Source organism: Peromyscus californicus, unplaced genomic scaffold (genome assembly GCF_007827085.1).
Source record: "Peromyscus californicus insignis strain IS unplaced genomic scaffold, ASM782708v3 Scaffold_17__1_contigs__length_78620276, whole genome shotgun sequence".
Classification (NCBI taxonomy): domain Eukaryota; kingdom Metazoa; phylum Chordata; class Mammalia; order Rodentia; family Cricetidae; genus Peromyscus; species Peromyscus californicus.
Window position 1 is genome coordinate 66,344,501 of NW_026294469.1, and position 26,941 is coordinate 66,371,441.

The following is a 26,941-nucleotide window of genomic DNA, read 5'->3' on the forward strand; positions in this document are numbered from 1 at the left end:
CCCCCCCATCAAACTCACAGTCAGGTTTCATGACTGGGGCCTCAATCTGCTGAGGCACCTTACAGCCCCTCTTTTGTTGTGTTAAGGGGAGCAGGGTCTCATAAACCAAGCCAGCTCAAACTTACCTAGCTGGTGAGGATGACCTTGAACTCTCAATCTTCTACCTTCCAAGTAATGGGATTAAAGGAGTGTACCACAATACTTGGCAAAAGAATATGCTTCTATGCTAGGATGAAACTAAGGCAGACAGGAAAGACACTGTTTACAATCAACTGGATGAGGGTTTTGTTCTTAACACAGAAAGGAAAACAACCTTGTTCTCCTAGAGTTTTATATTCCACACGCAACTTCCCTATCCCCAATACCTTTCTCTAATCATAAGGTAGCTAACAAAATACTGACTCTAAACATCATAAAAAGTTATTTCTAAAAATCTGACAACTCCATTTACAAAAAATTCTGATGTCAGTCATCTTAGTTCTCTAATGTCAGCCATACATATAAAAACTTAATTTCTAGACTAGCTAAACACAATTCTAGTTTAAACACATTCTTAGAAATAGCTGCTCTGGAGGCTGGAGAGATGGCTCAGCAGTTAAAAGCGCTGACTGCTCTTCTAGAAGACTCAGGTTCAATTCCCAGCACTCATATGGCAGCTCACATCTGTCTGTAACTCCAAAATCTGACACCCGCACACAGACATACATGCAGGCAAAACATCAATGCACATAAAATAAAAATAAATAAATAAGGGAACAGCTACTCTAAGGAAGATAAAATCTGAGAAAATAAGTGTCAGAAAACCAAAGAACAATAAATTTAATAAAGGAAAAAATGCAAAGACATACCATGATATTTGATTTTCAAGAGATTTATACCAACCGACCATTCATAAATAAAAATTGGAAGCACTAAAAAGAAAGAAAGGGGGGAGGAGGGGGAAAGAGAAAAGAAGAGAGGAAGAGACAGGAGGGGAAGGGAGAGGAAAGAAAGGGAGGGGAGGAGAAGAGAGGGGAGGAAGAGAGGATAGCTGTTCTAGGGCTTGGGAAAATGTCTCAGTGGTTAAGAGTGCTTCCCACTCTTCCCGAGGACCTAAGTTTAGTCCCCAGCACCCACTAAAGGCAGTTTACAACTGCCTCTAATCCAGCTCCAAGAGATCCAACACCCTCTTCTGGTCCTCTTTGAGCAAACACAAACTGGCGACACAATAAACACACACACACATAAACAAAAATAATAAGAATAAAATCATTTTTAAAGTTTTAAATATAAGAGCCAGGCGTGGTGGCACATGCCTTTAATCCCAGCACTCAGGAGGCAGAGGCAGGTGGATCTCTGTGAGTTTGGGGCTAGCCTGGTCTACAAAGTGAGTTCCAGGACATCCAGGGCTGTTACACAGAGAAACCCTGTCTTGAATCCCTCACCCAAAATGAATATAGCTACTCCAAAAATGTTAATATGATGCTCTTTGAACAACCACCCAAACTAATTTATTAATACACAGACCTGAACTCAGGTGGAGGAAAATACATTTTGCAAAGAAACTGGCAGTACATTTAAAAAACAATTTTTTTAAGGTGTCCACTTTTTTTAAGCTTAGAGAGCTATTTAAGAAAAATGCTGCTTTCCAAACACCTTATTGAAAACTGGCTTACAAAGGAAAAGACCAGCTTCAGCCTACAACTGCTGTGAGTACTTTCCCCTTATAGCATACTTCCTCTCACATTCTAAGGCAGGAAGGAGACTTAGGAATCATCTGGCTCACTAGAATCATTTCCTTAGCTAGAAACTATTTCTTTTATCTACATACCCATCCCCAGCTGCACTTCAGCACTCAGTAAAGGAGGTTTTAATTTAACCACTTTGTAAAATTTACCCATGTTCACACCAAGTAGGGATTTGCTGATAAGACTTAACGTTTATTAGTCTTCATCTAACTATGAAAACATTTTCAGGTAAGTGTGTAAATAAAGCCAAGTTCATACTTTATGAATTTACAACATCTACTCAACCTATTAGCTGAGTAAAGACAAATTCCTTATTTTAAGTAAAGATATGAAAAAGAACAGGGTTAAATTTACAAGAACCAAGTCAAATCCAGAAATTCCCAAATAGAGCAACTGACCAAATCCGTCATATAGGCTAAAGTATTTTAATTTAAATCATATTAGGAACTGCCAGCTGCTGTTACTACTTTTTGATAAGTATGTACATATATATGTGTACATATGTATCCGTGTGTGTGTATATATACGTGTGTATGTGTGTATAAATATATATAGATATAGACAGACAGACAGACAGACAGATAGATATGTTTCTCATGTTTTCCACTCCTAGTAGCACAGGAACACTGAAAAGAAGAAGATACTTTCTTAGCTTGCCCTACCCCTTCCTTTTACGACAAGGCCCTGTAGGCTTGAGTGTGAAAACCGACTGAACATCAATCCCACTCTTCTGAGAGATGCTGCCCACACAAGAAGCACTGCTTCTTTCCCTTAAGTTCAATAATGAGAGTTCTGAAAGAATAAAGAAAGCAGGTATATTTAAAAGGCAAAAACTAACAAAATTTTTTCATAAAGTTTCATGACAATAGTCAAATTCAAAGCAACTAAAGAAAAATAATTACCAGAGCCAGTGAGTCGGCTCAGTAGAGGCACTTTGCTACTGTGGTAGTTTCAATGAGAACAACCCCAGAGGCTCATATATCTCAAAGCTTGGTACCTACCTAGTTGGTGGAACTGTTTGGGGAAGGATTAGGAGGTGTGGCCTTGTTGGAGGAGGTGGGTCACTGGGAGTGGGCTTTGAGGTTTCAAAAGGCCAGGCCAGGCCCAGTCTCAATCTCCCCCATCTCCCTTTCTGCCCTTGCTTGTGAATCAGGATGTAAGCTCTTAGCCACTGCTCCAGAGCCTGCCTGCCTATCTTCCACCATGCTCCCCACTATGATGACTGTGGACTCACCCTCTGAAACTGTAAGCAAGTCTCCAATTAAATGCTGCTTTCTTCTATAAATTGCCTTCATCATGATGTCTCTTCACAGCAATAGAACAGAGACTTACACAGCAACCAAACCTGACAACCTGAGTATGACCCAGGAACCCACATGGTAGGAGAGAAAGGATTCTTACAAGTTGTCCTCTTACCTCCACACTAATCAGACAGATAGACACACACACACACACATACACACAGACAGACACAGACACAGACACACATACACACAGAGTAAATGGCTAAAAATGTTTTTAAATTAAAAAAATCTATCAACTTTCTTTAGCCTGATGGTCAAGGATCAAAGCAAATTAAGTAAGAGCAGGGCTGTGAGGGCTCAATGACAGAGTGCTCTGCTACCATACACAATATCCTGGGTTCAACCCCAGCACTGGGAGAAAATTGAAAATAAACAAAACCAAAGACTTCCTAGGCTAGTAAGATGGCTCAGTGGGTAATGGAACTTGGTACCAAACCTGAAGAATTTTATCCCTGGAACCAACCAACATGGTTGTCCCTGCTCTCCAGATGTGCACCATGGCACACACAAATTAATGGAAAGGAAAAGTAAATAAATTAAAGAATTCCCACCTCACCGGGTGTATAGTTATTCCTACCAGTAATCCCCACACAATGAACACTAAGTAAGGGATCACAAATTCCAGGCCAGCCTAGGCTAGAAGACTCTGTCTTTGAGTTTTCATTCCAACTGAGGCAGGAGGAATCATCCTAAAAGAAAATTCACAACCCATTAGCAAACTAAGAAATCTTCGCAGCTTGGCCCTATCTCTATCTACACAGTCACCCCTCTGAAAGCTTAAGGCTCTGCCGCCCTGATCAACTCCTAGTTTGATAATCATGACTTCACTTTGGCTGGTCCCTTTCAGGAAGTACTTGTCTGGAAACTCATCTCAAACCTTAAGTACAAAAGCTGAAGTTTTTGAGCATGCTCCATCATGGCTCTATGGAACTGCTGACAAGCATTAACAATCAATAGCTTAGGGCTAAGAAGAAAGAGGTGTCACATAAAGAAGGTAGTAGTGTATACCTTTAATCCCAGCACTGGTGAGGTAGAACAGGTGGAATCTCTGTGAGTTACAGAACAGCCAAGGCCACATACACAGTAGACTCTGATACACACACACATACACACACACACACACACACACACACACACACACACACACACACACTGACGTTCCATATGAATATTTTGTCTTCTTTCTCCATATCTCTTCTAGATATCACCATTTTATTCATGTTATTAAGCCTACATAATTATAGTTAACAAAGAAAAATTTGGGCCCCAAATCTTTCTTAATCTATTAAAATCACTGGGTGTTGTTGGTAGGCACAGGCAAGTAGATTTCTATGAACTAGAAGCCAGCCTGGTGTCTACATAGTGAGTTCCAGACCAGCCACAGCTATATAAAGAAACCTTGTCTTGAAAACACAAAATTAAAAAACGAAAAACAAAATATACTACATTAACAATATATTTTTAGCCTTTTGCGGAGTTTCAAGCATAAGCCTAGTTACATGCAGGAAAATGAAAGTCTAAGATAATTATTATTAAAGTTATCAAATTAAGGATAGGGTTGCTTCTACATCCAAGCTTTAAAAAGGGAGGAAGACAAACTGTCCGTCCAGCCTGTCTATTCACTCACATGTTGGAGCAAAACTGTAAGATTGGGGATCCCAGCAGAACAATTTCTTGACTAGTAAGTAACTACACACTCACAGAAATGATTGGTTATGTAGTAAACAGATTTATTTATTTTTGAAGTTTAGTCCCACACTATAACCTAGGCAGTCCTAAATCTCACTATGTCTCCCATGTTGGCCTTGAACTCAAAGCAATCTTCTTGCCTCAGTTTGTATTACATGTGTAGGCCATCACATCTGGCTCAGTAAAGAGATTTAAAGTATCAATACCTGAATATGAATATAAGGAAATTCTGAAGGATCAATGTCAGCAAAATCTTTAAAGGCCATACACTGAACACAGAGCTCCAGCAGAATTGCATTATACCTGACAGTTAAACTTATCTTCATTATGTAGGGCTTGAATTAGTCACATAAAACAAATAGTGTTATGACCGTTAGTCTCATATGAATGCACGTGGTGTAAACAATGCCAGGAGTAATGAATGGCACAAGCGTGCAACCCCAGCACTCCGGGGCAGAGGCAGAAGGACTGCCACAAATTCTGCCTGGACCCTCTCCCTCCCTGACACATACACACCAAACAAATATTAAACAAATTGAATTATTCCTATAAAAATGCACTGTGAACTTAATATGAAGCTAATGATGGACAAGTTTCTTATTCCAAAAATCCAATCCACTTTCCACAAAGTTGAGGGGGCGTCCCAGTAAGCAATCTGACTTGCTAGCAATCCTAGGAACCCACATGACAGAAGTAAAGAACCAACTCCCACAAACTCCTCTGACCTCCACTTAATAAAACAATGCATGCACCCAAGCATAAAATTGTAACTCAAATTAAAAAGAAATCTGAGCACTCAGGAGGCTGAGGCACAAGGACTGAGTCTGGCCTGAGCTACACCGTGAGACTGTCTTCAACAACAAAAATCTGATTGACTTGGTCCTCTAGTTAAAGCTGTCTTGTCCTTTCTCCTTGTCTTTCAGATTTCATACATTTATTTTGATGTTTACACCTATGTCAACATGAAGCAGGGCATGGTGGTGAACCCTTGCAATCCTAGCATTTGGAAGGAGGAAGCAGGAGAATCAGGAGTCAAAAACCAGTCTGGGCTACACAAGATCCTGTCACGAACACACACAATCTCCATGTATGGGGGGGGGGGGGGGGAGTTGGAGATGGACACAGAGTGTAGTTTGCCATTTTAGTACAACATTGCACAGCAGTCATTGTGGCACATTCCTTTAATCCCAAAACTTGGAAGACAGAAGCAGACAGAACTCAGAAGTTCAGAGTCAACCTGGTCTACAAAGCTAGTTTCTGGACAGTCAGAGCTACAAAGAGAAACCCTGTCTTGAAAAACCAAAACCAAAACAAAACAGTATTACTGAGAAGCACTATAAAGAAAGTCAATTTATAGGTTAAAAATATTTTTCTTTCTCATGTAATAGAAGTGAATTAAAATTTCAATAAAATTCTTTTTAAAGTAGTATGTAGGTCACTGGAGTCAAGTCCATCTTGGCTTCCTAAATTCAAATTTAATTAAGTAATCACATATTTATAGACAATCAACTATGCACAATGCACTCTACTTAACATTGTATTAGTATATAAATATGGTCCTCCAAAAAAGAAAAAAAAAAAGATTACTGCTGTAATTCTTCAACATAACAGAAGATACATATCAACTGTAGGTCTAAACTGCTAGTTAAACCAAAAGGCAATGAATGCTCTGATTACTGGAGAAATCCAAATTGCCAGAATCAGCAAAACTACATTACAAAGTTAATAGCCTCCATCCTTAAAATATCCCAAGAGGAGAAAGAGAGTGATTCAAACTGTTAGCATGTGCCTAACGATACTATACAGTAATAACCTAAGCAAACGGTCAGATGCATTAATAATTAAGGGACTCAACCTTTACAAGGCATCCTCAGTGGGGCTTCCACCCAAATGGATGCAAAGATTCAGGTATAAAAGCGCAAATGCAGAACTGCAAGCACAAACTGCCCAAGCGGTGAAAGATCTGGAAGGGCTGCACGGGTTCTATCCTTCAAGCGCTGAGCCTCGATTTTGTGATCAAGACGGGGTAATTTAGAGGTGAGAATGAATGGCATACCAATCTGACGGGGGCGGGGGTTGCTCCATAAAAAAAAAAAAAAAAAATACATTATAAAAATAGGCGCTTTAAGATATACGGTGAGGCATTATACTGGGGAGGGAAATACTCTGGGAAATCGGGGGAGGCAAGAGTCCTTAATCCGGGGGTCGTCGGATCACATCTGCGCTGGCCTTGAACTCAAGTTGACAAACTCGCAGGTCAGTGTCGGACCAGGCACACTGATTCTGGCTATCTGTGCACCGACAGTCGCGGACGCGGCGAGAGGCCGGTACCAAGCCAGGGAAGCCCCGTCTCGCTCCTCCAAGGCCACCACCGGAGGGGGCTCCCCGCGGCTCGGGCAGGTGTCCCCCGCCAGCCTCCCGTGCCGAGCTGACGGAGCGGCCGCCTCAGCGGCTCCCACGGGCCGGGCTCCGGAAAGTTGCTCCAACACAACTCTGCGGCCTGGGGGCTGCGGTCCCTCCAGCCCGCCGTCCCCTCGGTGCCAGCGGCCGGGGGGGGGGGGGGGGGGGGGAGGGCACCTGGGCGGGTAGAGGACGCGAGGGTCACCCGCGGCGGGCGAGCGAGCGAGCGAGCGAGGGGGTCCGGGCCGCGCCTCCGCTCGTCGTGACCCCACGCTCGGGCGCCGCAGAGCCCTCAAGCCCGGCCCGGCTCCCCGTCCGCCTCGCAAGCGCCTCCCTGGAACGCAGCCCCGGCCCCGCGGCTCGCCCCGCAGCCGGGGCCGCTCCCCCCCCCACCCCCACGCCCCGCGCCCCTTCGTGCCTCACCTGCGCCCCGCCGTCCGTGCCTCCTAGCCGGCCCCGCGCGCCCCGACGGGGCACGCGCCCACCCCGGGCGACGCTGACGGGCCGCAGACTCGGGCCGCGGCGGCCCCGCCGCCCCCCTTTCTCCTCAGACAACTCCCAGCAGCGAGCAGAGGAGCGCGGCCGGAGCCCCGGCAGAGGGGCAGAGTGGAAGCCCGCCGCCTCCGCAGCCTCCAACACCAATTCCCTTCAGTCGTCCGCGCCGCCCCAAGAAAATGTCACCAGAGGCCGTTCCGCTCTGCGCCTCACTTCCGCCCGGAACCACAGAGCAGCGCCACCGGGCTAGAGCGGCCGCCGCGGCGGCGGGAACCCGTCGTAACTGGCGGGCGGCCGGGAGCGAGCCGCGCAGCGCCATCTGGCGGCGGGGACACGCGCAGAGTCCTTCGGTGAGCGCGGGTTCCAGCGCGGGTTCCAGCGCGGTTCCAGCGCGGTTCCAGCGCGCCGGCTTCCCGGGCTTTCGTGCGGACCCTCCTTCTGTTCCCACAACCTCCATCCGGAAACGTCGGTCTCGGAGAGCCAAGATGCCAGGCGATGCAAACCAGGGACAATGCCTCACAAGCACGGGAATCCGCTTCCCGAGCGCTGCCCAGTACTCACCCACTCGCGAAGCCTTTCCGATGGAAGCTCACGATGTCCAAATCGTGGAGTCACTCCAGCCGGGGGTCAGCTCCCTTCTCTTGCCACTTTCCCGCCGGAGCCAACAGCTCCGGTCCGGGAACCGCTCCTCTCCAACACCCGCACTAACGTCTTGTTCAAGTTTCGGCTCGGGAACGGCGCCCGGCTTGCGGCTAGCGCGCCACCTGCTGGTCAGACCGTCCTCCAGGGGACCCGGCTCCGCCACCACACGCTTCAGACGCCCCAAATTCCACCTCTGCAGAGTCACTCTTTGGTTTGGCGCGCCCTGGGAAGGGTGACACAGACCAATGTGACTTTTGCAGACCCGTCCTTAAAATGGGCGCAGGGCACGTGCTGGACTCAGGACCTGGAGAAAAGGGGAGGGGCAGGTAGAGAGAGCTCCAGAGACTGATGCTGAGGACAACCTTTCCACGCAAGGTCGACTCCCTAAAAGCAGTGCAGGTTTTGGAGGAGAGGAAGGATATAAAAAGATTTGAGAAGAAAATGATAGCCATCTGTACCTTTTGTTTGGTTTGGTTTGGTTTGGTTTGGTTTTTTGGTTTTTGGGGGTTATTTTGTTTTGTTTTGTTTGTACCGGGAATTGAACTAATCCCTGCAGATGCTAGGCAACTACTCCACCCCTGAGCTACGTCCCCAGACCTTTTTCAAATTTTGAGACAGGTCTAGCCATCTTCCAAACTGGTAAAAATCTGCTCTGATTTCTAGTAGCAGAGTCTGGAGACATCATACACCTCGAAAAAAGAAGGAAAAGACTTTGTCAAGCGGCTGAAGGGAAAATGGATTTGGTGTCTGCCAAGTCTCTGCATCCTTCGGTGATAGTAACTTTTTCATGTCTGTGGTCTTTCTAGCAACGAAACCATCTGCCCAGCGACTGGCCGAATGAAGGTGAAGGCTGCCTACAGTGAGTCCTCCCCTGGCTGGTTATCACTGCCCTGCATCTCAAACTCCAGACCGTAGAAGGAAACGGGACCAAGACTCAGCCTTCAGAGCTTCCGTTTGCTATGGGATGTCACCCCATCCTCTCCAACAGCACCTGCAGGAAGAGGGTTCAGTCAATTTCTGTTAATAAATTGCCTTTGTGTAAGGGGGGAGTGAAATCTTGTGTAAGGTTCCTCAAAAGGAGATTTGGAAAAATCTGCAGCACTGGTCCCACACCTCCATCAACATCAGTTACCTCCTTAGACTAGGTAGCTCTGCTCTCCCGTTAACTCAGGATTTATGTTTATCATTATCTTGTTATTTTGAGAGAGAGAGAGAGAGAGAGAGAGAGAGAGAGAGAGAGAGAGAGAGAGAGAGAGAGAGAGAGAGGCTGGTGAGCTCAGAGGACAAGCTTAGGAGTCTGTCCTCTCCTTCCACGATGGGCTGTGAGGGTCAAACTCATAGTCGAGCTTCCAAGGCAAGCACAATCTTCTCACCAGCCCTTTCTCAAGACCTTTTAAGTATCTTTATTCACATATAACTGTAGTATTTGTGGGGTACAGTGTGCCATTTCAAAACACGTATGATGTCCTGATAGATCAGCATAATTGGCTCAGACATTTATTTTTTGTATTGAAGACATTTAAAATCCTTTCTACTACTATTTCATTTAACAAATTGCTGCCAACCACGGTTATCCTACCCTGCTGCTGTAAAACAGTGTAAGCTGTTCCTCCCCTCCAGCTGCGCCCCGAACCTGTTCTTAACCATCTCTCTACATCTGATCATCCCTCGTGTCTTCCCCAGGCTCTGGTAACAGCTGTCCTACTGTGTGCTCCTGTGAGATCATCATTTTAACCTCTACATATGTTGTAGGATCAGTGTGTCCACCAGCCAAAACATGACCATCCCATGACCATCTTGGAGCAGAAATAACTTTGGCCCTCTAGTCTTGGCCATGGCACAGAAACAATACAGTGATAACTAGGTCTGTGATAACAGTAAGGGGACTGTTAACACATTCTAGTAAAAATGAGAGTGTGTCTTAGAACCTTAGCCTGGGATTCTAGTTGTCCCCAAGTTGTCACACGATCTTGGCAGTTTCTAGGATATATATGTGTGTATATATAATACATATTTATATATGTGCATATAATACATTTATAATGCATGTATATATGTATGTGTGTGTGTATGTGAGGTGGAAGGTTAACTGAAGGCAGGACTCCATGGCTTCCCTGAGGCCACCACTCATGATGAAGTAGGACTTTCAGTGATGAAGTTGTTTTGGAATCACCCAGGCTCCTGGAAGTAGCCCCTCACCTGTGTTCCTATTATAAATAAGCCAGGAAACTCACTGTTTCATGAAGTGGGACCTGGGAGGAATCATTACTTTGATCTGTCACAAGTGTCCTTTTTTTTTTTTTTTTCACAATTTTTTCCCACATTTCCCCCGGGGAAAGTTAATGTGACAACATTTAAGTGAAAGCATGCAGAGCTTCAGCACTTGTCCTTTGGTCCCTGACATGTTCCATTTAACATCCAAAACCTCCAAGATACGAGAAATGGTAGAATTTTATTTCATGGCTGGATAATAGTCTACTCTGTGTATCACATTCATATCTTGTAAATAGAGCTGTAAGAAACATACAAGTGCAGATATTTCTTTAATATACTGATCCCATTTGAGATATATATTTATATATGTAGGATATGTATATATATATCTTATACAGTTTGTTCATTTTTGCTAACTGGCATTGGCACAAGAGATTTCCAGTCCTAAGTAAAGTGAGAGAATAAAATAATAATGGCTTTTATTAAATACTATGCACCAGATGCTGTGCTATTTAAATGGCTTTATTCATCCACACCTCACAGCAGCCCCATGGGCTTGGTGGTATTTTTAATCCCTGTGAAGGTATAAGGCAGTGGACTCTGGGGAAGTGCTGAGCCTCCGCACTGTGATAGCCATGTAACCGCAGACAAGGGACGGCTTCCAGAGTTCCCTTACTTGCCCTGCCTGGAAGTAGCCTCCCACAGAATGGCATTGCATCCTCATAGAGAAGGCTATGAAGCTAGAAACAGTCAAAGGAATCCAAATAGTCAAAAGTCTGAATTTGGACCTGGCTCTGCCTCACTCCAGCAGAGTGACCTTCAAGCGATTGTGTGATCTCACTGAACCTTGGAGTCCTTACTGGTCCAAAGGATGACCTCTTGATGCTCTTGAGGGTGAAGGTGAAATGAGGAAGGCATAGAAAGATCCCAGAACAGTCCTTGGCTCAGAACACACAACTCAGGACCGTCCTTCTGGTGCCAGGGTTCCGAGTCACACGTTAGGAGTCCCAAGGCACACAGGCATAGCGCTTCAGTACAGTGACATTCCCATCTCAACAGGATTCTTTTTTTTTTTTTTCCCAGAACAACAGGTTCACATGGAACTAGAGCCATAATGGAACAGTGCAGAATGATGTCAGGAGGTGGAACCAGGAGGTGGCCAAGTGAGGACTGGGAAGAACTCTTCTCTCTCTCTCTCTCTCTCTCTCTCTCTCTCTCTCTCTCTCTCTCTCTCTCTCTCTCTCTCTCCTTCTCTCTCTCTCTCCTTCTCTCTCTCTCTCTCTCTCTCTCTCTCTCTCTCTCTCTCTCTTCCAGAGCTGAGGACCGAACCCAGGACCTTGCGCTTGCTCGGCAAGCACTCTACCACTGAGCTAAATCCCCAACCCCTCTTTTTTCTCTCTTGGCAGGATGATTGACATTCCTTAGCCTGGGGTGAAGTGCTCAGAGACCCGGTTCCATGCCTCTCTTTCTTGTCAGTTGAGCCAATGAAACCTAGTCCATATAAAAAGACTAGCTTTTGTTTAGATTTATTTCATGTGTACGAATGTTTTGCCTGCATGTACATAGGTACACCACATGCTTGTCTGGAGCCTGTGGAAGTCAGGAGAAAGTGTCAGATCATCCTAAGTGAGTCATCAAATGGGTGCTGGGAGTTGAACTTGGGTCCTCTGCAAGAACTAGTGCTCTTAACTGCTGAGCCATCTCTCCATCCCCAAGTTTAACTCCTTAAAAGAAGGAAAATACACGCACACCTTTAATCCCAGCACTCAGGAGGCAGAGGCAGGTGGATCTCTGCAAGTTCGAGGCCAGCCTGGTCTACAGAGTGAGTTCCAGGACAGCCAGGACTACACAGAGAAATCCTGTCTCGAAAAATCAAAAAGAAAAAGAAGGAAAATGGAAATAAATGCAAAAGATAGTTTCTAATTTGTCAACAAGGCTCCCCCACCTCCTGCCCCTCTCTCTGCTCCAGCTATATAGCTAAGGATTTCTGGTTCTCCTGCTGAAATGACAGGCATGTGCCACCACACCTAGTGACCCAGTTTATACTGTGCTGTGGATCAAAGCTGGGCCTCCCTGCATGCTAGCAAGCACTCTATCAATGAGCTCATTCCCAGTCTATGGCCTTCCATTTTCTTAAATAAAGCTATAATAAGCTAGGCTACCTGCCCACAGTAGACTAACTAGTGAGGTCTAACAACTTCCCTGTCCCCTACAAATCCAACCTCAGGATTCTTACATAAGGTTTAGTACTGTGGGATGGTCTGTATGTCAAATGTGTTGCTGATTGGTCAATAAATAAATCACTGATTGGCCCGTGGCCAGGCAGGAAGTATAGGCGGGACAAGGAGGAAAATAGAGCTGGGAAGTGGAAAGCTGAGTGAGAGAGACACTGCCAGCCGCCATCAGGATAAGGAAGATGTAAAGTACCGGTAAGCCACAAGCCACGTGGCAAGGTATAGATTAATAGAAATGGATTAATTTAAGCTGTAAGAACAGTTAGCAAGAAGCCTGCCACGGCCATACAGTTTGAAACCAATATAAGTCTCTGTGTTTATTTGATCGGGTTTAAGCGGCTTGGGACTGGCGGGTGAGAGAGATTTGTCCTGACTGTGGGCCAGGCAGGAAAACTCTAGCTACAAATGGCGCCCAACGTGGGGCAAGAGTTTCCACCTAAAAACCTGAAAAAAAAAAGATTCTAAAACAGAGCTAAAAACAGCTTCCTAATTGTCTCTCTCAAATAAGCGGCAGCTGCCGGTTTGAGCTACTGGTTCCTAGCGTGTGCGCTCGACTTGCCCCCGTATGGCGGGAATGAAGCCTCTGCAAGTGGCACATTAAGCTGCATTGTGGATTTAGCCTTTGCTAGTACAAAACAAAAAAAGAGGTTTCTGGGCTACATGCTGCTTGGATAAAAGCATAGACCCACGATGGCTCCCAGAGCTGGCGGTAAGCATACTGCCGCCATGTTGGGAAGCTGAGGTGGGCGGAGCCAGCAGCCACAGCTGCTGCAGCTTAAAGCAATAGATTCACAATAAGACAGATTCAGATGTAATAGTTTAAAATGTGTGTAAAATATACGTAGGCTTAAAAGAGACAAAAAAAGGTGATATATACAGTATAGAAACAAATACATGGTTTTAAAAAAAATAAAGTCTTTAAAGAGACAGTAAAATTAATATAAAAAATAAGCCACGTAGAGATGACTATTACACAGAGAGTCTGGATTGTGTTGTCTTTGGGATACTTAACTACAGAGAGATATTTGATTATAAAGGAAGCTGAGTTAAACCAGTATGTATATTTTAAAGATACTTTGACTTCAAAATTTGGATGTAAGGATATGTTGCTTTGGAAAAGAGTCTCTTTTGTTTCCACAGAAAGCAAGAGGCTATGGATTTGTTCCAGAGTAAGATACATCAGGTTTGACCAGCCAAGACCCCCTGAAAGGTCTCCGATGACACCATGGCCCAGATGATCCAACATCCAGAACCGTTTCAAGACAACTGGCTCAGATGATACAGCCTCACGGACTACTCCATGATCCTAAAATTTTCTTTGTTTCCCCAGAAGATACAGCGCCCCCCTCCAGCAGGAAGTAGTAAGAGAAACTACGCCCAAATTCCCAAATATACCAAGCTGACTTTGGAGATGTGTAAAGGTTAAAACCTTCCTTTTTAAGAAAAGAAAAGGGGAAGTACTGTGGGATGGTCTGTATGTCAAATGTGTTGCTGATTGGTCAATAAATAAATCACTGATTGGCCCGTGGCCAGGCAGGAAGTATAGGCGGGACAAGGAGGAAAATAGAGCTGGGAAGTGGAAAGCTGAGTGAGAGAGACACTGCCAGCCGCCATCAGGATAAGGAAGATGTAAAGTACCGGTAAGCCACAAGCCACGTGGCAAGGTATAGATTAATAGAAATGGATTAATTTAAGCTGTAAGAACAGTTAGCAAGAAGCCTGCCACGGCCATACAGTTTGAAACCAATATAAGTCTCTGTGTTTATTTGATCGGGTTTAAGCGGCTTGGGACTGGCGGGTGAGAGAGATTTGTCCTGACTGTGGGCCAGGCAGGAAAACTCTAGCTACAGTTTAGGTTTAAACAGGGAACAAAGCCAGGCATAATGGCACATGCCTTTAATCCCAGCACTCAAGTGGCAGAGGCAAGTAGGTCTCTGTGAGTTCAAGACCAGCCTGGTCTACATAGTGAATTCCTGGCCAGGTAGAACTACAAAGTGAAAACTTGTTTCAGAAAGAATGCTGGACTTTCTCTTACCCACTAACAGTTCAGAGAAGAGGGAGTGAAGGACTCGAACCAGCTGCCCAGGAGGCTAATAGGAGCTCTGGAAGAAGAAAAGGCTACATCCGAAGGCTCTGGGGGAAGCAAGGAAAACATGGGGGGGTGGGGATGGCAGGGGTATCTATCCTCAAGAGTTCCCTATGATGTGTCTGTCTCCACTATCCCAGACCCCTCCTTAATCCAGCCAGTGCCTTTTCACATTACTTGAGGAACAGAACTTCAATTTTCTTTGCCTTCTTCGCTTCTAACAACCAAACCTTCCTGCCTGGGACTCTCCATCTCCATATCTCCACGTCTTAACAACCGTTTGTGGAGACTAGTTCTTATTAGCATGGTAAATGACTAATATAGTGCCCTTCCCAGGTGACAGAACACCCTGTCCAACTAATATAAACGCTTCTCCAGAGTTTGTCAAAGGGAGACACAGAATGGAGGGATTTTAGACAGAAAGATGGACCCACTGGTAAGCCAGGTTTTATGGAACCCTCAAATCCTATTCTGTTAGCCCAGAAGGGCCAGCCTAACACGCACGAATTCATGTCTGTATTCTTTCTATGCCCCAATGCCAACTATCTTCCAGACCCGGGAAATACCAGGACATTCTGGACATTGCAATCAAAATAATAAAAAGAACTAGATCTGTCTTGTTGATATTGCTGTTGTGATCACTCAGAGAGAGAAAGATTGCTGCCATAGGTAACAAAGCCTCTGCCATAACCAGCAAGGTTGGAATTAAGGTGTAGCCAGACTCTCATTGTGCTTCTTAGGTAGTGCCCAGTGTCAGAGCACTTGCATGGCATAAACATATCAACGTAAAGAAGAACCCAAATGTGGAATGTCCCAGGCCTTTTCAAATTTCACTTGAGATCCTTCTAATTTTCTCCAGAAACTTTAGAACACCTCTCCTCAACTCCATGCCAAAATGAAGGTTAGATGTAGTAGGTAGGTTTCTCTGGTCCCACCCAGCTCCGTGGTACTGCAGCCGCTTATAAAATAATCACTCAGAGGCTTAATATTATTTACAAACTGTATGGCCTATGGCAAGTGTCTTGCTAGCTAGCTCTTATATCTTACATTAACCCATTTCTATTAATCTATGTTGCCACGTGGCCGTGGGTTACCGGTCTGCTGGCATGTTGTTCCTTGGGCAGCAGGCTGGCATCTCTCCCTCCTTTTTTCTCCCTGTCTCTCTGCTTAGATTTTTTCTCTCTCTAAGCTGCCTTGCCATAGGCCAAAGCAACTTTATTTATTAGCCAATGGGAGCAACACATATTCACAGCATACAAAAAGACATCCCACAGCAGTTGGAGGGGCTTTACATGGGACTTCAGGAAGCTGGCTTCTACCCCGGCAGGCTCCCCATCCTCTCATGCAGCCCTGTTCCTTTAGCCTGCCCCTTGGCAGGGGTGTGTTCACAGCCAGAAACTTTTGGGTGATGGTGAACTAAAAGAGCAAGCAAAGGCAGGGAGGCAGTTTGTCTTTATAGGAGACCTGAAAGAGATGGCCCCCAGCTGCAGGGGGAGGGGGGATGCTCCGTCATTGCCAAGGCCAACCTCCCTGCCAGTGCCTGCCAGGCTAGAGGCAGAAACACCACGCCTCTGGCTTCACCCCAGCCCATTGGCAAGCCACTACCTCAGGTCTGCTTCTGCGGTATCTGAAGCTCCATTTCTTCTCTCTTTTTGTCACCTGTCCCACTCTGCTTTGCCCTCCTCTCTTTGAGTCCTGCTCGCCTGGTCCAGTGTAGACTCTCTGGCTGTGTCTATGTAGAGACAGGGGTCTCCCAGGCTGCCAGAGTGGGAAGCAATGAGAGTCCTCCATGTGGTCCAGAGGAAGCCCTGGTCTCTTCTTGACGGTAGAAGGGGACTGCAAAGACAAGTGGGCTATAGAGAGGACAGAGGTGCCTGTGGTTTCCAAGAGTCCTCTTGGGACAAAGGTGACAACACAATTTCAAAAGCTAAACTGGTATTCTTTCTATGTCCTTGGTCCCCTGGAGGTAGGCCGGGTGCTGGCTGGCTGCATCATCTTCAGAGCTGGAGGGATGCTGCCTATCCTGCACAGGCCCTCTTGGGCTTGTTTCTAGGCAGGCTTTCCTCTGCAGTTGGTTGAACTTTATCTGTGTCATCCTCTCCACTCTGGTCCTGAGTGCTGGAACAATGGAAGGATTCATTAGTTAGCTGGACTTTGGGTCTCCAACTAGAAGCACCCATCCATTGACAAGATACCCTTTGTGCAGGGCTTCCCACAAGTCACTGTGAAGATAGCCACCATTTGGTCTCAGGAGTGACAAAATACTCCCCAAACAGGTGAGTGAGGATGGAGTAGATTCTGGGTCAGTTCAAGACCTGGCAACATTTCTACAGTGTGCGTGTTGGCTGCAGTGGTAGTGTGAGGAAGCAGCATTTCAGGGAACAACTAGGGATTCAGTTTATCCTTTAGGGTTGGATAACAATCTAGCCTTCCAACTCACCCATACAAGAAACGTCACAAGGGTACATGACCTATCCACCTACATCCCTATCTTCCTATCAACCTACCTACCTATCTACTGATTGATTGATTGATTGGTCTACCTCCCTATCTGTAGTCTATCTATTGTCTATTCCCAAAGCCAAGAGAAGAACCCAGAGTCTCAAACATGCTATGCAAGACTCCACACTAATGCCTAGTTTATACCCCCATCCAAACTAACCTAATTTCTACTCCAAGGCCCCCACTTGCCAGAAGGGCTCATTTTGCTATTACCAAAGCCTCATTCTCTCCCCTTCCCGCTAAGTACTCCCAGAATCCAATCGTCCAGAAAAGTGTGCTCTAGACCTTCATCTGTGCACATCCCTCACTTGCCCAAACCCAAAAATACACTATGGCAGGGTCTCTGGCCTCATGTCATGAGTGGAGACACCTTTCCCAAGGCTGGGATACCCAAGATGATCCAAGGACATCTCTAGAGTGGATGGCTGTGTAAGGATCGATATGTGTAAGGATCGGTATAGCAGCACCTTTCTCCCCACTGAGGCTCTGAGGGTTGCTTCTCTCAAAGGCCTCATCATCTTTCACCCTATTCCCTTCCCCACTCAACAGTACACATAGAAATGGCAAGAGCTGCTAACCTCGGTTCCTCCTGCCCATGTCCCTGACACTAGTGGTCACCAGCCTGGCTGTCTACTGGAAATGGGAGGAGTGGAGAAGAAGACTGGGTGGAAGGGATGGGAAGGCCAGATGCCATCCTGCCGCTCATCCACAGAAACAGTACTGCACGGACACCTGCTCCAGAGTCGGGTGCCCTGCTAAGCACCGAGGACACGTGACCCCGGGAAGCCCCTCCAGAGCCGCACACAGCCTAGCCTCTGCTTTGGGACAGTCACCTCACATGAAAACCTGCTAAAGGGTTGTAGACAGACAAGCTCTGCAGAGAGGACCAATCCAGTCTTCTGTTCCTTCCCAGCAACGCTTGTGTCAAGCAAGTCATCCTCCATCTAAGAGAGGCCGGCCAGGTGGGCTGAGAGATGGATCTGCATTAGAATACATACTGATCTCCAGAAGGTCTGAATTCGGTTCCCAGCACCCACATCAGTCAGCCCACAGCTGTCTGTAATTCCAGCTCCAGGGCATCAGACTCCCTCTCTTCGTCTCCCTGGAAATCCATGTCCATACACAGAGACATATAAATAAAAACGAATCCTTCTTTTTTCTTTTTTTCACTTTTTGTTTTTGTTTGTTTGTTTGTTTTGGTGGTTTTTCAAGACAGGGTTTCTCTGTTTAGTCCTTGCTGTCCTGGAACTCATTTTGTAGACCAGGCTGGCCTCAAAACTCAGAGATCCACCGGTCTCTGCCTCCCAAGTGCTGGGATTAAAGATCTGTGCACCACCACCTGGCTCATTTTTGGTTTTTTGAGTCTCACGCTGTATCCTCCACAGAGATCTGCCTGCCACTGCCTCCTGAGTGCTGGGATTAAAGGCGTGTGCCACCACACCAGACAAACAAATAAATCTTGATAGAGAGGGTGAGGGGGGCAGTCCAGAGACACTCATGGAAGGGGGCTGGCACAGCACCCTAGCTACATGGAACTAAAGAGGAATTGCAAGGAAGGTTCGAGGCACAAGCCGTTGTGGTTCTTTCCTGAATCAAAGAACCGCTACACACTATAGTAGAAAACCAGCTATGTACTTCCTTTTCCCTGGTAGCACTGGGGATCAAACCCAAGCCCCCACACTTGTTAGGCCCACATTCTACCACTCAGCTACATTCCTAGCCTGAGACCACACTGGCGGGTACTTCCACATCCATTCAATAAGAGCACGCGCGCGCACTCACACACACACACACACACACACACACACACACACACACACACACACACACACAAGACAGAGTGTTGGGAAATCACCAAAGTCTACCAGCTCCTTTTACAGATAATGAAGTCCAAGCCTAGACGTTAGGAAACCAACAAAGAGTGGCAGCTAGATTAGAGGCCTCTTGATCCACGCACTATCCCCAGTCCGGAGCTCATCTAACATTAAGGTCTGCTACCTGCAGCTTTCCTGGTGTTTGTATTCTTTCCTCTGCAGCAACTATCCTGAACACTAGCACAAATCCCCTCAAGAGAGGGAACTGAAGTCAAAGAAATTCCAAGTGCAGCTAAGTGCTCTGCAGGAGCCCCAAGGTGTGCTTCTGTTTGTACTTGCCCTGTCTGGGCTCAGCTTAAGCACTGAGCCATAGACGATGATGAGCTGCATGTAAACCCCAATAAACGAATAGCTGAAGAACTAGATGACAAGAGATGCTGTTTAAAGACACGAGTGAAGAGGGACTCTTGAGACAATAGAGCAAATGAACTTGGCATTGGCCAGAGGCCTCTGCCAGGCTTGTGCCCGGGCACCTGTCCCCATTCTCCAGGGATCTTTAAAGGTCATCTTGGGCTCCTTTCTCTCCTTCATCCCCATATCAAATTAGTTTCCAAGTTCTCTTGTTTCTCCTTCTTTTCCATCGCTGTGGCTGCATCCTGGCCTAGGTCCTTATCACTTGGAGCCAGTCTGGACTCTGGCTGGCTGGGTGAGCACAAAGTCTGGCAGGCAGCTCCAAGGCCAGCTTACTGCCTCCGGCTGTGCTGACTCTGGATTTGTCTCCTCCCGCTTTGTGGTTCAGGTCTCCCCCCCTTATCAGCTGCCCTCACATGTACCCCGGCTCCTGCACCCTGTGCCAGCTCCCGGCTTGGCCACCCAGGACCTGTGTACTCAGCCTTTCTCTACCACCTCTCCCTCCCCCAGCCCCTTCCTCAGGTTTCAATTAACTAGCTGCCCATAGATTGCGGCAAATTTACTGTCCCTGAAATAGAAGTGGCCCATAGCAAGGCTTAATGAGATCATCCCCCAAGGAATTTAATAAGGGACAATCCCTTTAGCTAGGCAGATGAGAGTTTAGCTGTGTGTGCAGGGGGGTGTTGGGGGAGGGGAGGCAGAGGGTTCACGATGCACTACTCCTGGAGTGAGTGGGCAGTTGGATTGAGGGGGTGTCAGGGAGGGTGGGACTGAGAGCGAGAAAGGTGGGATGTGGGGAGACATGGCAGATCGGCTGGGTGGGGGAGTGCAGCACAGCCTTGTGGCTTCAGAAGCTTGCCAAGAGCCACAGGAAACCCGACTCCAGCCCTCACTCTGCTGCTCCAGAGGGCCCCAGGTCAGTTCTAGAGGACAAGCCCAAGAGTTTCCAAAGCCTTGAGAGGAGGCTCTCAAGCTGTAACCTCTCCCTCTCCTAAATATGGTGGGGCCGGCATCTAGCACAGTGGAGCTTGCCTTCCAAGCAGGGAAAAGAGAATGTTTCTTTTTCCTGCTCTTCAAAACTGACTCTATCTGCAGCCAGGAGCTCTGCCAGCTGCTGTCAGCATCCAGTTGAGCAGATGGGTCAAGAGGGACTCGGGATGATTCCTCGGCTGTCTGCATTCCCTCTGCCTACGGGTTAACCACTTCAGCATCACAGCTCCTGGGCTAGAACAGTCCCCTATACCCTCCCAGGGGAGGGCTAGAAGCCCCCCTCACACACACACACACATACACACACACTAGAGCAATGATTCTCAACCTTCCTAACGCTGCGACCCTTTAATACAGTTCCTCACGTTGCAGTGACCTCAGACCATAAAATTATCTTTGTTGCTACTTCATAACTGTAATTTTACTACTGTTATAAATCTTAATGTAAATATCTACATATCTGATCTGTGACCCCCGAGAACTACTGCTCTAGAGGAACCAGCCACTGGTCATTACACAGTCTCTCCAAAAGCTGAAGCCTGAAAAACTCCCAGCCATGACGTAGACCAGCCATCTCTCTAATTCAGAGGTGAGCAACCAGGACCTGGGGAGGTTGAGACATCCCCGAGTCCTAGGCTGCAGAGCAATGGCCCCATCTAGCAGATTAAGCCAGAAGTCCCTTAGCTGAGTTCCTAGAGTGGGAGAGCCATGCTGGTGCCACTTGGCACTACTTTTAGCTCTCAAAAGCTGAGATCAAGGTGTAGGTTTGGGGCAGCAGTCTGGGTCCCATGGGGACTTAGCTGAGGAAAGACCTCCAGAGATTCCTTGAGCTGTTGGCAGAATTCTTCCTGTTCCTTTGCTGATGGTCAGATGTGATCACAGGTAAAGGCTGGCCACAAGTTCTTGGCCATCTCCCATGGGTCTTCTAACAAAATAGCAACTTACTTACTCATTTAAGCCAAAGCTCCACACATGCTAGCAAGGCGCTTTACTTTTGTACTACACTTCCAGTCCCATAACAACTTTGCCTGGATGAATATGTGCTACTAAGGGTTAAAAGTCTCTTCCCTTTGCCATATTCTGTTGGTTAGCAGCAAGTGACAGGGCTGTATCAGAGATTGTTTGTAGGGCCAGAACAAATATGAGACAGACAGACAGATCTAAAGTCAGGAGGGTGGCGGCTTGTTCTTAATTGTCAACTTGACTGGAACAGTGAGGTTCACCTTGGCTGTGTCTCTGAGGGCATTTTCAGAGAGGCCTGGCGGAGAGGAGGAGACCTGACCAGAGCTTGGGCAGGTTGCACCATCCCATGAATGAGGATCCTAGAGTGAATAAAAATGATGGAAGGAGAAAGCTAGGGGAGCACTCACTTCCTTTTCTGCTTCTTGAGCTGTCCAGATGTGAGCAGCAGCTGCTTCCCAGTCCAGCTGCTACAGCTAACACAACCAGCAGCCGTCCTCCATCCCCAGGCCTTCCCTGCCCGGTGAACTGTCCCCTCAGACTGGGAGCCGGCAGGAGCCTTTCTTCCAGCGCCCTGTCAGTGCTGGCTTCCTGTCTTCTCAGGGTCTGGTTACAGCAGCAAGAAAAGTAACTCATGTCCATGCCTCTAATCCCAGCACTTGGACCAGGAGAACAAGGCCAACCTGGACTACATGGGGAATCCTGTCTTACACACAAACACACACAAAAAAGAAAGAAAAATAGCTAAATAAGGGGTTTATTAAGAGAATAGGTTCATGTTCATCTGATTATGTGGGCTGAGAAGTTCTAACACAGATCCAAGGGTGCCCGCCTCGTCCAAAGACCTCAGAACCAATTCTTAGCTTGAAGGTAAAAGCCCAAGAACACACAAGGACAGGGCTTAAAGGCTAGAGATCCTGGAGTTCTGATGGCCCATGGCAGGAGGTGGTAAGCATCTCAGTTGAGAAGGAGAGAGAGGAGAGAGAGAGAGAGAGAGAGAGAGAGAGAGAGAGAGAGAGAGAGAGAGAACATGGTCTTTCCATATCTTCTCTAGAAATGACCTCACAGTTACTCTCAGTTCGTTAGGTACCCACTTAACCCAGTCCAGTTGATTTCTAAACTGAACCATCACAAAGTAGGTCCCACCCATACTCAAAAGAAGGGGGTCACTATCAGCATGTTTCCTGAACCTTAGGACCACCTTAGGACCTATCCATCATACCTATCATCACCTGGATGGAGAATGGCTGAGATAAGTCAGAGAGCCTGATTTCATAATAGGATTGGGTTCAAGCTTCAGGATGTTTCAGTTCTAGGAAGCAGGTATTGTACTAAAAACTCACAGTGTTCCAGCGAGGTCCGGGCCAGCACCAGTTATCACAGGTGTCAGTTGGCTAGACTGTTTGAGCCTGTTCCAGTAGGATTGTTTGTTTGGCTTTGTTTTTTTCCATTGTGATATCGAGGATGGAACTCAGGGCATTGCATGCTAGGTGAGCCCATCCTCCATCTCTGAACTTTGTCTGGAGTCCTCACGACGAATAAATCCAGGTCAGGCCAAGTTTTGTCTGATGAGTTATGAAACTCTTTGGGTTTTGAGAGCTTTGGGAGCTTTAGAAATTCTAGTGAAGAGGTGTGAACATGTAATAATTGATGTGCAGTGTGTTCTTACCATAGGCCAGATGCAGGTCAAGAAGCTGCCGTCTCCCGGTTTCAGGAGGGATATAGTTCTGCTGTGTCAGCCTGTGTCAGCCTGCGTCAGCATGTGTCAACATGTGTCAGCCTGCTGTGCCCTTCCTGTGTCTCCCCCCCTTCCCTTCTCACTCCAGTAGACTCTGCCTTCATGAACATGGGATGGGGACAAGAGGAGGCTGCAGGGGCCCAACTCTCTATTTTATATTTTCAATATTATTATTATTATTATTATTATTATTATTATTATTAGAGACAGGTTCTCACTATCACTATACTGCTCTGACCGACCTAGAACATGCTATGTAGTCCAGGCTAGTCTTGAACTCACAGAGCTCTTCTTGTCTCTTCTCTCCTTCTTTGTTTTTGTGGTATACAGATTGAACCTAGGGCCTTACACGAGGTAGGTAAGTGCTCTACCACTTAGCTATATCCCAGCTTAATTTTTTAAATTTTTATTAGCATACAATTTATATAAAACCTAATGGGTTTCATTTGACATTTTCCTGAGTGTATATAACTTATTTTAATTATATTCACCTCGCTGCCCTCTCTTGTGCCCCTCCTACTCTCACGGATGCCCTCTCTTCCAGCTGCCACTTTTTCGACTCCCATGTCTTTTTTTTTTTCCTCATTAGTTTAATTAGATTTACCCACAGGAGTGTGGGCAACTTATTAGTGTCTACACCGCTGAAGGAAACCACTCTCCACTCTCCCTCTCCCAGCAACCACTACCTACCTATGAATCCAGAGATGGGAGACTTCTCATGAGCCCCACGCCACATCAGAATGTTTGAAGATCCAGTCTTTTGCAGGTGATATGCTACCGTTCAAGAGTATAACTGCCATACTGTGCCTGAAACACAGTGCTCCTCAGCACTCCACCCCCTCTCTGGTCCTTTCTGCCATCTCTTCTATGATTTTCCTGAGCCATGGAGGGGGGGTCTTTTTATTTTCTGTTTTGAAACAGGGTGCCATTCAACTATCCCAGCTGGCCTTGAACTCACTGTACAGTGAGTCCAGCTAGACCAGATCCAGATCCTCCTGCCTCAGCCTCCCAAGTACCAGAGGGTTACAAAACGGAGCTCCCAGGCCTGGCTCCGACTCTCTGTTGCTGTGTTTTCCCCCAATCTGCTCCAGCCCCGTATTTTGAGCTTTGACAAAAACACTTCCGAAACAAAACCCAACCAAACAAATAACCAAAAGCACTCGTGAGTTAGCCGGACACCCAAGGCAAGCTCTGTAGGCTGTTTAAACAAACCGGAATGGGGCCACATGGCAGCATTGAATCCCCTCCAGTGGAGGGAAAGGGCATCCTGTCTGGGGCCACCCCAGGATGTGGTGCCAGCTAGCTAGAGAAAGTCTGTTTCTCTCCAGCCGTAGCCATTGCTTAAACAGCTGTTGCTCAACAAACGCTCCTGACTGACTCTTCAGTACAAATTTGACGGGTGGCACCGTCTGTGGACACCCTCGGTACCTCCCCCACAGGCTCCTGCGCAGCTAACATCGCAGGGGTGGGTGTTAGCTTTGGGAAACTCTGTGACCTAGTTTGTCGTGGTGGGCATCAGGTTCCACTGTGCTATCCTCCATCAGGGGCCAGAGCTTCGGTAAACTAGCAAAATCCCAGGCCAAGAGCAGAAAAAGAGATTGGTTGCTGGATGCGTGGTCCCCCCGCCCCCCAGACTGTGCTTCCTCTCCATATAAACCATCCAGAGCCTTTTCTGGACCAAGTTTGTCTTGTTGGTGTTGTTTGGAAGCATTGTAAAGTTATGGCCGCCCTCTGGTGTCTGAAATGATGTATGCCAGCGCCCGTGCCTTTCAAACATGATCCCAGACAGGGAATTTGAGCACCATGAGTGTGAGAACCGCTGAGGTAGGTTCCTGAGTGATTTAGGATCACAAAGTGGATGGTAACAATTTTCTGTGTTTGCTGGCGTAAAAGTCAGACTTTAGTAGATAATTAGTCAGGTCATTGGGGGGCAGGGGCGGGATGTTGGGGTTTTTGTTGTTGTTTTGAGGTTTAGGGAATGTTTTGTTTGACGCACTGTTTTCTCCTAGTGCTTTGCGGAGTGCTGGCAGGACAAACAGTAACAACTCTAAGATGTTGATTGAATGAATGAATGAATGAATGAATGAATGAATGAATGAATGAACGAACGAATGAACTGGCCCCTTAAAAGGAGCAACATAATTCCACTCATTTTTACCTTATTTTGCTGTCTCTCCATAGATTGTTTTAAAGGTATTTTTGGGGAAAAAGTCTACATTTTTTTTAATTGTCAAAATTAGAATAGATTAGTTTTTTTAATATTATGGAGCCAGGCTTAGAGCAAAATTTATTTGGTAGACTATCTTCTGCTTAACTCGGGAGCATTAGGTTCTCCCTTTGGCAGACTGTATTTCCCAGCACAGCTCCATGCTCTTACTCTATAATCTTGACAATCCGCTCGCTGGGCGAGAAGACGGAGTCCACTTGAGAGGGAAGTGGTGGGAAGGCTCGGCTGTAAAGAGCCTTTACAGAGGACCTGGTTCCTAGCACCATGCAGGGCAGCTCCCAACAGTCTTTAACTCCAGCTCCAGGGGAATCTGCACCTGCACGCATGCGCATATCCTCACACACAGACAAACACAAAAGCACACAACTAAAAATAAATCTAAGCCAAGTGTGTTGGTGCACACCTTTAATCTCTGTGAATTTGAGGCCAGCCTGGTCTACATAGTGAGTTCTAGGACAGCCAGAGTTACATAGTGAGACTCTGCCTAAAAAAAAAAAAAAGAAAGAAAAAGAAATCTAAAAAAGATAAAACAATGGGATCCTAGTAACATCTACAAAAAAAATTTTTTAATATGTTAGGGTTTTTTTCTTGGTGGTATGGGGTGCTATTTTAAGAAAGAGTCTCTCACTCTAAGCCAAGCTGACCTGGAACTCACCATGCAGCCCAAGCTGGTCTTGAATTCAAGGTGATTCTTTTGCTGGAGCCTTCTGAGTGCTAAGATCACAGGCAAGTACCACCATGCCTGACTGTTCTAAAAAATCTTAAATGACAATGTCAAGGATTTATAAAGATGTAGGGCTGAACAGAGTAGAAAGTACTACAATCATTTTGGAACATATTTTGATAGAAATTTCTAGTTTAACATACCAACAATTTTATTCCTAAATGCATAAATATGTATACTAAATGACATAAATGGTAATATATGGTCATTGTTCATATCTGTGGACTTTGCATGTGCAGATTCTACCAACCATAGAAAATATTTGGTTAAAAATTACATTTGTACTGACATGTATAGCCTTTCCCCTTCTCATTCTCTAAACAATACAGTGTAATAACTATTTGCATTGTATTAAATATTATAAATAATCTAGATGTGATTGAAAAGGACAAGCAGGGTGGTGTACGCCTTTAATCTCAGCACTTGGGGGACAGAGGCAAGTGGATCTCCGTGAGTTCCAGGCCAGCCAGGGCTACACAGTGAGACCCTGTGTCAAAAATAGACAAATAATAAATAAATGTCTTAGTTGGGGTTTTATTGCTGTGAAGAGACACCATGACCATGGCAACTCTTATAAAGGAAAACCTCAGGAAAAGGCGCAAAGCTACACAGAGAAAACCTGCCTCGAAAAAACCAAAAAATAAATAAATAAATAAATAAAGGAAAACCTTTCATTGGGGCTGGCTCACAGGACAGAGGTTTCATGGCAGAAAGCGTGGTGGCATGCAGGCAGACATGATGCTGGACAGGTAGCTCTGAGTTCTACGTCCAGATCCACTGGCAA

The 26,941-nt window shown here is 46.3% G+C and overlaps 1 protein-coding gene across 3 annotated transcripts in view; it reads right to left on the reverse strand.

The window, feature by feature from the left end:
* Positions 1-8,305, reverse strand: part of Ark2n (arkadia (RNF111) N-terminal like PKA signaling regulator 2N) — an 87,225-nt gene extending 78,920 nt beyond the window's left edge. The window contains exon 1 of one of the 3 annotated variants that reach the window (XM_052742619.1): positions 8,177-8,305. The gene's annotated coding sequence lies outside the window, so the exon portion shown is untranslated. Of the gene's footprint in view, positions 1-7,543; positions 7,763-8,176 lie in introns of those variants that run through there. The other 2 variants (XM_052742618.1, XM_052742622.1) reach the window with 2 other exon arrangements.
* Positions 8,306-26,941: the final 18,636 nt, after the last annotated feature.